Raw genomic sequence first — 12,482 nt, 5'->3', positions numbered from 1 at the left:
CCTTCATGTGTGAAAGCAGGCCATTCAGCCCATCGAGTCTAAGATAGCCTAGACCCTAACTTTTTCTTATTTTAAAGGTAAGTCTAAGGCAATGCGTTCCAGATGCAATTCAATTGGTCAAACTACTCAACTTTAAGCAAAACACACTCTATTTTTACAGCACAATTAAAATACAAACAAAATAAAAAGAAAAGAACTGGTTTCTCTGAAACTCGAACGAAATGCTTAACAAAAAAAAAATTAACTGCTACCACTTAACTGTTCCAAAATAGTAACATCCCATAAACACACCCTTGGCAAAGGCAAATTCAGTACAATAGATTGTCCCACATGCAATTCTAACAGTAGAAAAAGAAACCCAGCTTTTAGCTGCAAAAGGGAGAGGAATAAGAGCTTTCATATCCAGCTTCAAGACCCCAGCAACTGATGAAAGCTAAAACCAAAAATCTTGATTCTGTGAGGGCTTGACCCCATCCATTCATGCTGCTTCTATTGCTCCCACTTTAAAAAAATTACAAGGCCTCACAAGCTGTTTATTTTATTGGCTTTGACCAGATCACTGTCTCAACATTTATTCATAAAAAAAGGACCAAATTCAGCAAAGTTTGAAAAATTTAACACCAATGCAATTATTACCTCAAATAAAAGGAAAATACTGTGGATTCTGGAAGTCTAAAATTAAAAACAGAATGGAGCATAACTTCACGGCTCTTGAACTCAATCCTTCTATTAATGAAAGCTAACACACCATACACCTTCTTAACAACTCCATCCACCTGAGTGGCAGCTTTCAGGGAACTGTGGACATGAACCCCAAGATCCCTCTGCTCCTCCACACTGCCAAGAATCTTTCCGTTAACTCTGTATTCTGCTTTCAAATTTGTCCTTCCAAAATGAATCACCTCACACTTTTCAGGGTTAAAGTCCATCTCCCACTTCTCAGCCCAGCTCTGCAGCCTATCAATGTCCCTTTGTAACCTAGATCAGCCCTCCGCACTATCCACAACTCAACCCACCTTCGTATCGTCCGCGAACTTACTAATCCACCCTTCCACTCCTACATCCAAATCATTTACAAAAATCACAAATAGAAGAAGCCCCAGAACAGATCCTTGTGGTATACCACTCGTAACTGAGCACCATGTTGAATATTTTCCGTCCACTACCACCCTTTGTCTCCTAAGGGTCAGCCAATTCTGAATCCAATCTGCCACATTTCCCCCTATCCCATGCCTCCTTACCTTCTGCATGAGCCTACCATGGGGAACCTTATCAAACACCTTACTTAAATCCATGTATACCACATCCACGGCTCTACCTTCATCCATGTGTTTGATCACCTCTTCAAAGAATTCAATAAGTTTTGTGAGGCATGATCTATCCCTCACAAATCCATGCTGACTATCACAAATCAAACTGTTCCTATCCAAGTGATCATAAATCCTATCTCTCACAGGCCTTTCCAATAATTTGCCCACCACTGAAGTAAGACTAACTGGCCTGTAATTTCCGGGGTTATCCCTATTCCCTTTTTTGAACAAGGGAATGACGTTTGCCACTCTCCAATCTGCTGGCACTATACCCATGGACAGTGAGGATGAAAAGATCATCGCCAAAGACCCTGCGATCTCTTCCCTCGCTTCCCATAGAATCCTTGGATAAATCCCATCAGGCCCGGGGGACTTATCTATCTTCAAGAATTAGAAAAATGCTGAGTTATTGGAATATTGCAGGGTTGGAGGAAGTCAGTGAGGTAAAGTAATGCAAAGTCCTGGACGGATTTGAACATGAGGACAAGATGTTAAAATTGAAGCATTGGCAGACTGGGAGCCAATATAACTCAGCAAAACAGATGGTGAATGAACGATATTTGCTGCAAGTTTAAAAATGGACAACAGAATTTTGGTGAGCTTAAGTTGCTGGAGGATGCAAGATAAGGACCTGGCAAGGAGATTATAAACGTACAAAGTTATGAATTTGGAACAGAATGGGGTCATTCGGTGTCTCCAGCCTGCTCTGCTACTCAATAAATTTGTGGTTGACCTGCCTGAGTTACAAATTCCACATTCCCATTTACCCCTGACAATCTTACATTCTTGATGACAAGGGAATGAATCTATCTCTGGCCGAAAAATATTCAATGACCCCATTTACTGGCTTCTGAGGCTGCATTCCAAAGCCTCACAACTCTCTGAAAAAAATTGTCTTCATCTCTGTCCTAACCTGCACACGAGATGATGTAAAACACTGCTGTACCTCAGAATTCTGCAGTCATTCTCCATTTAAATAATACTCTGCTTTACATTCTTCCTTCCAAAGTGAACAACTCCACATATAATCACATTGAATTCTATCTGCCAGATTTTTGCTCATTCACTTAAAATATTAATATCTGTCTGCCCAATCCTTATGTGTTCTTTGCCACATATTTTCTTATCTATATTTGTCTAATCTGCAAATTGAACTATCATACCTTTGCTCCTCTCATCTGAGTTGATATAAATTGAAGGAAATTGAGGGCCCAGCACTGACCCCTGCTCATCATATCATGCCAAACAGAAAAAGACCCCTTTATACATATTTCTCTCATTCCTGCCAGCAAATCTTCTATCCATGCTAACTGGTAATCCGACTTCGCCCCAACTTTTAATGTGGCACCCTGTCAAATGTCCACTGGAAATTCAAGTATCATATTCTACAGGCTGCCTTTTATCCACAGCACATGTTATTCCTTAAAATAACTCCAATGATTTGGGTAAACATTATTTCCCTTTTCCGAAACTGTGCTTGTGCCCAGTTACCTTGAGGTTTTTCCATAAGCTCAGCTGTAAACTCTTTAACAATTGATTCCAGCACCTTCTCCACAACAAATGTCAAACTAACTTGTCCATAATTTCCTTTTTTCTGCCTCCTTCCCTTCTCAAATACATGCCACCTTCCAGTCTAATGGAAACCTTCCAGAATCCAGCAAAGTTTGAAAAATTTAACACCAATGCAATTATTACTTCAAATAAAAGGAAAATACTGTGGATCCTGGAAATCTAAAATTAAAAACAGAATGTGCTGAAGACTGTAGAGGGAGAAATAGTGTTAACATTCAAAGTCCAGTCATCAGACTTGAAATGTTAACTGTTTATCTCTCTTCAAATGCTGCCACACCCGCTGAGTTTCTCCACCATTTTCTGTTTTTATTGTGTCTACTACCTCAAAAGGCACCACTTTTAAGACACTAAGATGTAGTCCTTCAGGACCTAGGAACTTGTCAACCAGCAGTTCCATCAGTTTGCTCAGTACTGCTTCCCTTGTGATTGTAATTTCACCTCCTAATTTACGATTACTACTGATATGGTTTTTTTTGTATCCTCTATAGAGAAGACAGAGCAAAATATTTTTAAATTTTGTCCACCATTTCCTTATTATGCACTATCTCAATCTTTAGAGGCCACTCACTTTACTTACTCTTTTCCTTTTAAATATCCATATACATTTGCTAACATTTTTACATTTCTAGTTAGTTTCTCACATGCTTTAATTTCTTTCTCCTGTTTCATCTTTTAATAACTCTCTGCTTAATTTTCAATTAAGATTGAGCAATCATTAAGATTTCATAGAATCCCTACAGTGTGGAATCGGGCCCTTTGGCCCAACAAGTCCACACTGATCCTCAGAGCATTCCACCCAGACCCATACCCCTATAACCCACCTAACTTACACATCCCTGAACACTACAGGCTATTTAGCATGGCCAAGCCAGCTAGCCTACACATCTTTGGACTGTGGGAGGAAACCGGAGGACCTGGAGGAAACCCATGCAAACACAGGGAGAATGTGCAAACTCCACACAGACAGTTGCCCGAGGGTGGAATTGAACCCGGGTCCCTGGCACTGTGAGGCTGCAGCGCTAACCACTGAGCCACCTTGTCACCGTGATTTAAAATTGATATTTTCGTCAATTTCTTTAATTAACCACATAAGGTGGGTCATCCCTTCAGAATTTTTCCATTTGGTGGAACTATGTTTATTCTCAGTATTCCAAACTATGCATGCCAGTTCATTTCAGCTCATTTTTCATGCCCACATAGTTGCCCTTATTTAAGTTTAAAATACCAGTCTTAGTCCCATTCTCCCTTTCAAAGTGGATATAAAATTCAAATCATACTGTGGTGACTGCTACTTATAGTCCCTATATTCTGAAGTTATTAATTAATCCCTTGACATTGCACAGTACCAATTTTATTACTATCTGCTCTCTGGACAGTTCCAGAAAGCACTACTCCAAAAAAGCTATCTTCAGAAATTCTCTGAACACCTCATCCCATCTACCATTGTCATCATAATTTTTCCAGTTTATATAAAGGTTAGTCATCCGTGCTTATTGCCATCCCTTTATCACATGCACCCAATGTTTCTCCTTGTACACTTAATTCTCGATTGTAGCTACTGTTAGGGGGTCTCCTCTTTGAATGACTTATTTTCCTTACTATTCCTCACCTCCATCAAAATTGATTCTACAACCTGATCTCCTGAACCAAGGGCATTTCTATCGATTGCACAAATGTCTTTCTTGATTAATTTCATTCCAACTTCACCTTGTTTTCTTGGATGTCATATATCCATCAATATTCAGGATGCAATACCAGCTATCAGATCATATTTATTTACTTCAGTTTGCACAATCAATGTGTTTTTTTTAGCAAATGCTATACAGTCCAGATAGAGAGTCTTAGGTCTTGGCTTTTTGTTACCTTTGTAACGTATAGAATTGTTGATGTATTCTTAGTTTTATTCTTTCTGTCCCTTTCTGCCATTCTCCAAAATTAGTAAAACAGTTGAGCTCAAAGGCACAAATGAGGGCTTCAGCAACCGAGAAATTGAGGTGGGACAGATACAAGTAACATTATATATGTGGAAATAGAATTTCTGTGTGATGGAGAGGATATAGATAGGATCATGAACTCAGCTCACAGAACATAGAACATAGAACAGTACAGCCCAGTACAGGCCCTTCAGCCCACAATGTTGGGCCGACCTATTATCCTACTAAGATCAATCTACCCTGCATATCCTACATTTTACTATCTGCCATGTGCCTATCCAAGAGTCGCTTAAAAGTCTTTAAAGTATCTGACTCCACTACCACTGCCGGCAGCGCATTCCACATGCCCACCATCTCTGACATCTCCCCTATACGTTCCTCCAATCGCCTTAAAATTATGCCCCCTTGTAATAGTCATTTCCGCTCTGGGAAAAAGTCTCTGACTATCCACTCTATCTATGCCTCTCATCATCTCGTACACCTCTATCAAGTCACCGCTCAACGTTCTTCGCTCCAATGAAAAATGCCCTAGCTCCCTCAACCTTTCCTCATAAGACCTGCCCTCCAGTCCAGGCAGCATTTTGGTAAATCTCCTCTGCACCCTCTCTAAAGCTTCCACATCTTTCCTATAATCAGGTGACCAGAACTGAACACAATATTCCAAGTGTGATCTAACTAGAGTTTTATAGAGCTGCAGCATAACCTCACGGTTCTTAAACTCAATTCCCCTGCCAATGAAAGCCAACACACCATACGCTTTCTTTACAACCCTATCAACTTGGGTAGCAACTTTGAGGGATCTATGGATGTGGACCCCAAGATCCCTCTGTTCCTCCATACTGCCTATTAACCCTGTATTCTGCATTCAAATTCAACCTTCCAAAATGAATCACTTCACACTTTTCTGGGTTGAATTCCATCTGCCACTTCTTTGCCCAGCTCTGCATCCTGTCAATGTCCCGTTGCAACTACAACAGCCCTCCACAACTCCACCAACCTTCGTGTCATCGGCAAACTTACTAACCCACCCTTCCACTTCCTCATCCAAGTCATTTATAAAGATCACAAAGAGCAGAGGTCCCAGAACAGATCCCTGCGAAACACCACTGGTCACCAAGCTCCAGGCTGAATACTTTCCATCTGCTACCACCCTCTGTCTTCTATTGGACAGCCAATTCTGTATCCAGACAGCCAAATTTCCCTGAATCCTATGCCTCCTTACTTTCTGAATGAGCCTACCATGTGGAACCTTATCAAGTGCCTTGCTAAAATCTATATACACCACAGCCACTGCTCTACCTTCATCGATGTGTTTTGTCACATCCTCAAAGAATTCAAAAAGGCTCGTGAGGCATGACCTGACCCCTTGCAAAGCCATGCTGACCATTTCTAATCAAACTCTGCTTTTCAAAATAATCATAAATGCTATCTCTCAGAATCCTCTCCAACAATTTGCCCGCCACAGAAGTAAGACTGACTGGTCTGTAATTTCCAGGATTATCCCTATTCCCTTTCTTGAACAAGGGAATGACATTTGCCACCATCCAATCAGCTGGTACTACTCCAGTGGACAGTGAGGATGCAAAGCTCACTGCCAAAGGGGCAGCAATCTCTTCCCTCGCCTCCCATTAGAATCTTGGGTATATCCTGTCTGGCCCAGGGGACTTATCTATCCTCATGTTTTTCAAAATTTCTAGCACATCCTCCTTCCTAACATCAACCTGTTTGAGCATATCTGCTTGTTTCATGCTGTCCTCACAAATGTCAAGGTCCCTCTCACAGGTGAATACTGAAGCAAAGTATTCATTAAGGGCCTCCCCTACCTCCGCACACAAGTTCCCTCCACCATCCCTGATTGGCCCCACCCTCACTCTGGCCATCCTCTTTTTCCTCACATAAGCATAGAACGCCTTGGGGTTTTCCTTGATCCTACGCGCCAAGGTTTTCTCATACCCCCTTCTAGCTCTCCAAAGTGTATTCTTCAGATCCTTCCTGGCTACCTTGTAGACCTCTAGCCCTGTCCAATCCTTGCTTCCTCAACTTTAAGTAAGCTTCCTTCTTTCTCTTGACTAGGTGTTCCAGGGCTCAGGGCCAAATAGGATGATGAGGACGTGAACAGTCCTGTGCAACCTCAAAAAGGAATGGGAATAGAATCCATGGGTAAACAATATATTTGCTGATAGACGGCCAAAGACTATGTGTGTTTCAACAAAACATGCAGCTCATCAAAATCTAGCTATCAGACAAGCAGCCTGACAACTGAGACAAGAACGGTTTTGGTGAGGTAGAGGGGAAACCAACTCCAGTAATGCATGAAGCAGAACTGTCTGGCCATGACCTAATCAAAAACATTTTGCGCATAAATCATTTTAATTGCTCTAATTTCATACACATTTTCAGACAATTCAGCCTTGCTCAACAGTTACACATTACTGAACTGCAGCCATAATTGAAGTTCATTGAATAACCTTATTAGGACATCAATGAAGATAGTTCTGAATTTTAGCAAAGCTTATCGTAACAATGCTGTATGTTGTTTGTTGCTTCAATATGTGACACATATGCACTGTGATTGCACTAAACACAGCACCAGAGGGCAAGTTGCTAGGAATCAAGAAATTAAGCAGAGAAAGATTATGTTTTCCTTGGAATAAGAGATGCAGGAGGATGTTCTTTAGGTGTTAAGAAAAATGAATACCTCGATAGATTGGATATGTAGGACCAATTTCCTTAGTATAAGGTCAATTGCGAAGGGCCATATATTTAATTACCAGAAGGATTAGAGGAAGTTTTAGGAGAATATTTGCATCCAGAGATGGGAAGTGTCGGGACTGTATAGTCTGAAAGAGTTATATCCGTAAAGGCAAAAGTCCTCATGATATTATAGAAACTTGGAAATTGTAGTAGTTGTTAAAATACAAGGCTACAAGCCAAACTTGAAAGTGAGATTGGCACATTTTTAAGCCAGCAGAAACGATAGTTCAAATGGTTTCTTCCTGCACCATAAATTTTCTGTTTCCATGTTAATGGACAATGTCCTTAATGCACACTATTAAGAATTCCCTAATTCTTTAACAGGCCAAGGCTCTTTGGTCCTTTCTTGGTATACAATCAGCAACACATATTCTAGGGCATCACTAGTTGCATCAAATCTGATAAGTGCACTCAGGAAACAGGTGGACTGAGAAACTGAAGAGCTTCGACAGAAGGAAGCTACATTTTCTGTGCTAATTGCAAAATATTGCCAGTCTCCTTTTAATTCCACAATGATAGTTAAGCTAATGCTGGGAAAAAATGTTGACGAGAGGTCTGGGGGTGAGGAAGAAGGGGAAGGATGGAGGCAGTGGGGTGGACATTGAGTGACTCATCTCTCCCTATAAACACACTGGCTCAGAACTGCAGCAAGTCGCCATTAAAATATTTACATTGGCTTTTCCAGTACTTGGTTTTCTCTCTGGTCAGAACCTCTATTAATACACTTTTGATCTGATGTTTTGCTTTCAATCCATCCTCATGTTTTTGTTACATCAATTTTTCATGGCACTCATGGGATGTTGTATTTTATAGAAAAATAAATAAAACAGTTTAATGTTCATATTCCAGATCAATAGGAGTACATGAGCAGTTAATGTTGAGTTTAAGAGTCATTCAACAACATTCATTTGCAAATTCCAGAGTCAGAGAAAGTGGAATTTACAAAACCATCATAAATGGACCAATCGAATATGCATTAAGTTCCACTTTTAACAATGGTCGAGAAGTTTAAACAGACCCTGGTGTTGACAGGAAATTACTGTCTGTGTAAGATGCTGTTAACAGGGATAGGTGCAGATAGGTAAAGGGAGCAAAGTTGACAAGGATGGTGATGATTATTTCATCTAACTGATCCTAAAAGCAAGTGTCATGATAACAGAAAGCAGTCCCTGGAAAATCGTAGTTTATCTCTGTCACCAGCAGATTGATCTGAGTTACTGAGGGATTAGGGAATATCAACTACTCTATAATGCAATTAACTACTGAAAAGAAAGGCGTTCAGGATTCCTTTGAATACGCTAACAGGAATCAGTGATCAAAATATCAAATCGGATTTATTCATAGAATCCCCACAACATGGAAACAGGCCCTTCGGCTCAACAAGTCAACACCGACCCTCAGAGTATCCCACCCAGACACATCCCCCTAATCTACACATCCCTGGACACTATGGGCAATTTAGCATGGCCGATCCACCTAGCTTGCACATTTTTGGACTGTGGGAGGAAACCTGAGCACCCGGAGGAAATCCATGCAGACACAGGGAGAATGTGCAAACTCCACACAGACAGTCGCCAGGGGGTGGAATCGAACCCTGGCGCTGTGAGGCAGCAGTGCTAGCCACTGAGCCACCGTGTCGCCCCAAATTTAATTAAGATGTACAGGAACTATTTTGAAGGAAGTAGTTTGGGTGAAAACAATTGAATACACACTGAATAAATCGCTTTAAAATGGAGGGAAAAAGGAAACTCTTTCCGTTAAACACTTAAATACATTCTCAACTGAAAATATTTGCGTTTGTTCCTCAGCTAAAAGTCTTTCACATGAGAAGTCACAGCTTTCTGTATTGGGACAGAGATTTCGTTTCAACGCAAAGTCCAGGATCTGTTTGGGAAATCTGATTATCCGTGCTGTGAAAGAAAGGGTGACCCCAAACATGGAACAAAACTGTACAGCACAGGAACAGGTCCTTTCTTTTGGCCCACAACGTTATTCTGAATATTAAACTAATCCCTCCTGTCTGTCCGTAGCCCATTTCCCCCAATCCTTGCATATTCATGTGCTTATCTATAAGTACCTTAAACGGCCCTATCATATCCGCCTCAACCATCACCCCTGGTATCCTCTTGTTTTTAATGAATGTATACAAGACCCTGGGACTCCCCCACATATCTAGAGATGGATGCTGGTCAAATAGCCTCTATATTTGTAACATCAACTCCTCAATTCAGTAGTTACAAATACTAAGTCACAGGATCTAAAACCAGAAACACTATTTGCTTTAGAAAGTAGCATTTCAGAATTAATGTAAATACCATCCTCACTTCTCGAACTCACGAAATGAAAAAGTTAACAGGCATTTAGATCTGAAGAAAGTCATGTACTGTTAACAGGCAAATTGTCTTGTCGGCAGACGCAAGCTGAAATATTGGTTCATGATAATGGTATCGTAATGGATACCAGAAATCATTTATTCTGAAGAAAGGTTTGTTTTTAAGAAAAAAAAGGGCATCATGCTCATGTAAAGCTCCTTTCTGCAGAAGGAAAGGAATGCACCGCAGACTCCACATCATTTACTCAACTAAAACGAGGAAAAGGGAAGAAATCCGGTGGAAATCGAATGTCGAAAAATAAAGCCAAGTGCACCTCATTCAGTCTGCGCCTTTGGCTCCTGGCCTGTGATGGTTCCCGCTGAGACGCTGCAGAAAGGCGTGCGCTGAGCCCTATCTCCTCTGGCAGTCTGAACACTGCCTTCCCCAGGCTGTCCCTCGGACACTCACTCACTCACTCACTCACTCACCCACAGCTTCGCCCAAGTTGGTCAACGTTAAAGCATTGCTTTACACGGGAAGATGGCGACTCTGTGCTCTGAATGTAGAGAAGACTGAGCTCTGCTGCCTGGAAAGAAAGACAGCAAAACAGCAAATAATGATTGAGAGAAAGAGAAGACTGAGGAGGCGGTCTTCCCTGAGAGATGGCGAGTAGCGCCTTTGCTGGTCTCACTTGGAACAGCACCATCACAAAGCATTTTTAAAATCTGCTCACTTTCATACACCAAAAGTAGGAGGCACAAGACCTCAGGTTATAGTTCAACAGATTTATTTGAAATCACAAGGTTTTAAAGCGTGGCCTCTTCGTCCGAAAGCTTGTGATTTCAAATAAATCTGTTGGACTATAACTTGGTCAGAGTTAGTAAGAACTCCAGGTGCTGGAGTCAGAGACAACACAGCAAGCAAGGCAGCGTCAAAGAAGGTAAATATTTCCCGTTAAAACCATTCTTCAGAAATGGAGGGGGAGGGAGCTCAGAAATAAATAGAGGGGGTGGGGCTGGGGAAGGTAAGTGGGATGGTGATAGGTGAGTGCAGGTAGGGAGTGGTGGGGATTCGTCAGTAAGTTGGGAGGGGTGGATTGGTGGGAGAGAAGATTGAAAGGTGTGTCAGGTCAAGGAGGAGGGGATGAGAGGGAGAGTTGGTTATGCGATGAGGTCAGGGGTAGGGAGATTTTGAAACTGGTAAAATCCAGTTGGGATTTAGGCTCCCGAGGTGGAATATGAGGTACTGCTTCTCCAGCTTGTAGGTGGTGCCGTTGTGACACTGGGGGAGGTTCAGGATGGGTATGTTACCCAGGGAGTTGGAGGGGGAGTTAAAATGGTTTGTGACTGGAAGGTTTTGTTTTTTGTCGCAGAGTGCAGATGGTCTACAAAAGGTCTCCGAGCCTCAGTGGTCTCACCGATGTAGAAAAGGCCACGTCGTTAGCAGCAGACCACTTTGATGGATGTGCAGGTGAACCCCTGTCTAATGTGGAAGGTTTGTTTTGTACCTTGAATGGACGAGAGGGGGGTAGGTGCAGGGGCAGGTGTAGCACTTCCTGCAATTGCAGGGAAAGGTGCTGGGGATGGTGGGGTTATTGGGGAGTGTGGAGCAGATGAGGGAATCGCAGAGAGAGCGGTCCCTATGAAAGGCAGATAGGGGTGGGGAGGGAAATATATCTCTGGTTGTGGGGTCAGATTATAGGTGGCAGAAGTGATAGAGAATGATACATTAGATGCGGAGGTTGGTGGGGTGAAATGTGAGGATCAGGTTGATTCTGTCTTTATTTTTGTTGGGAGAAGGGGATGTGAGGGCAGAGGTGCAGGAAACGCAAGAGGTTGAGGTGTCACATGACTTCTGACTTTGTCCACCCCAGTCCAACACCAGCACCTCCACATCATTCACATGAAAAGTAGTGAAGAGACACAGACTGAAATTGGCGGGGGGAGGTTTCGGATTCCAGGATGCGTGAATGATTGGCATGCTATCATCCGGGATGTCTCCACAACCCTTCAAGATATCTGCGCTCCACTTCTGGGCTCTTTGGCATCCCTGATTTTCTTTTCTCTGCCATTAGTGGACACGTCTTTAATTAAAGTGGAAACTAAACTGTGGAATTCCTTCCATAAATTTCAGCATTTCTATCTCTTCTCTGTTTAAGATATGTCTTTCAAATGACTTCTCTGGTCAATTATTTGCACATCTTTTCTAGTATCTGTTATAAATATGAACAGAAATAAAGTAGAACTACCCAGTAGGTCAAATTGTATATGTGCAGAGACAAGCAGTTACATTGAATTTATTCAAAGTGAATATCTGTTCATCCAAATGTTATAGAGTCATACAGCATGGAAACAGACCCTTTGGCCCAACCAGTCCATGCTGACCATAATTTCACTAAACTAGTCCCCACCTGCCTGCATGTGGCCCATATCCCTCCAAACATTTCTTATTCATCCACTTAACTAAATGTCTTTAAAATGCTGTAACTGTACCCACATCCACCACTTCCTCTGGAAGTTCATTCCACAGATCAGCCACTCAGTGTGTAAAAAAAATAAGAAATAATAGCCATCATGACTTTTTCAACTTTCTCCTCTCAC

The 12,482-nt window shown here is 41.8% G+C and overlaps 1 protein-coding gene across 2 annotated transcripts in view; it reads right to left on the bottom strand.

Moving 5' to 3' along the window:
* Nucleotides 1–10,500, bottom strand: part of cdc42se2 (CDC42 small effector 2) — a 248,983-nt gene extending 238,483 nt beyond the window's left edge. For both annotated transcript variants that reach the window (XM_048595122.1, XM_048595119.1), the window contains exon 1: nucleotides 10,371–10,500. The gene's annotated coding sequence lies outside the window, so the exon portion shown is untranslated. The remainder of the gene's footprint in view (nucleotides 1–10,370) is intronic.
* Nucleotides 10,501–12,482: the final 1,982 nt, after the last annotated feature.

This window comes from Rhincodon typus, chromosome 3 (assembly GCF_021869965.1).
Source record: "Rhincodon typus isolate 14 chromosome 3, sRhiTyp1.1, whole genome shotgun sequence".
Taxonomy (NCBI): domain Eukaryota; kingdom Metazoa; phylum Chordata; class Chondrichthyes; order Orectolobiformes; family Rhincodontidae; genus Rhincodon; species Rhincodon typus.
Note: the sequence above shows the minus strand (reverse complement) of the source record. Positions and strands in the feature narration are given on the sequence as shown.